This window comes from Eimeria mitis, genomic scaffold (genome assembly GCF_000499745.2).
Source record: "Eimeria mitis Houghton genomic scaffold, Emh_scaff2827, whole genome shotgun sequence".
NCBI lineage: Eukaryota > Apicomplexa > Conoidasida > Eucoccidiorida > Eimeriidae > Eimeria > Eimeria mitis.
The window spans coordinates 2,392-2,604 of NW_013571166.1; the positions used below are offsets into that span (position 1 = coordinate 2,392).

At 37.6% G+C, this 213-nt stretch overlaps 1 protein-coding gene across 1 annotated transcript in view; it reads left to right on the top strand.

Annotated features, from left to right (window-relative positions):
• The window catches only part of EMH_0059200 (TPR domain-containing protein, putative), a gene marked incomplete at both ends in the record, with an annotated part of 4,985 nt that overhangs the window by 983 nt on the left and 3,789 nt on the right, over positions 1–213 (top strand). The gene's annotated exons all lie outside the window — the stretch shown is intronic.

Genomic DNA, 213 nt, shown 5'->3' on the forward strand with positions numbered 1-213 from the left:
CAACTTAAACACCCTGTACCTCACTAAACCCTAAACCCTAAACCCTAACTCTGTAACGTATGCAGGCAAACCTAAACCCTTTACCCTAAACCCTAAATATTTGTTGGGTCTGAGGGTTTAGGGTTTAGGGTTTAGGGTTTATAACCTAGGGTTTTCGCTTTTCAGTCGAGGGTTTAGTGTTTACGATTAAGGATATATATATATATATATATA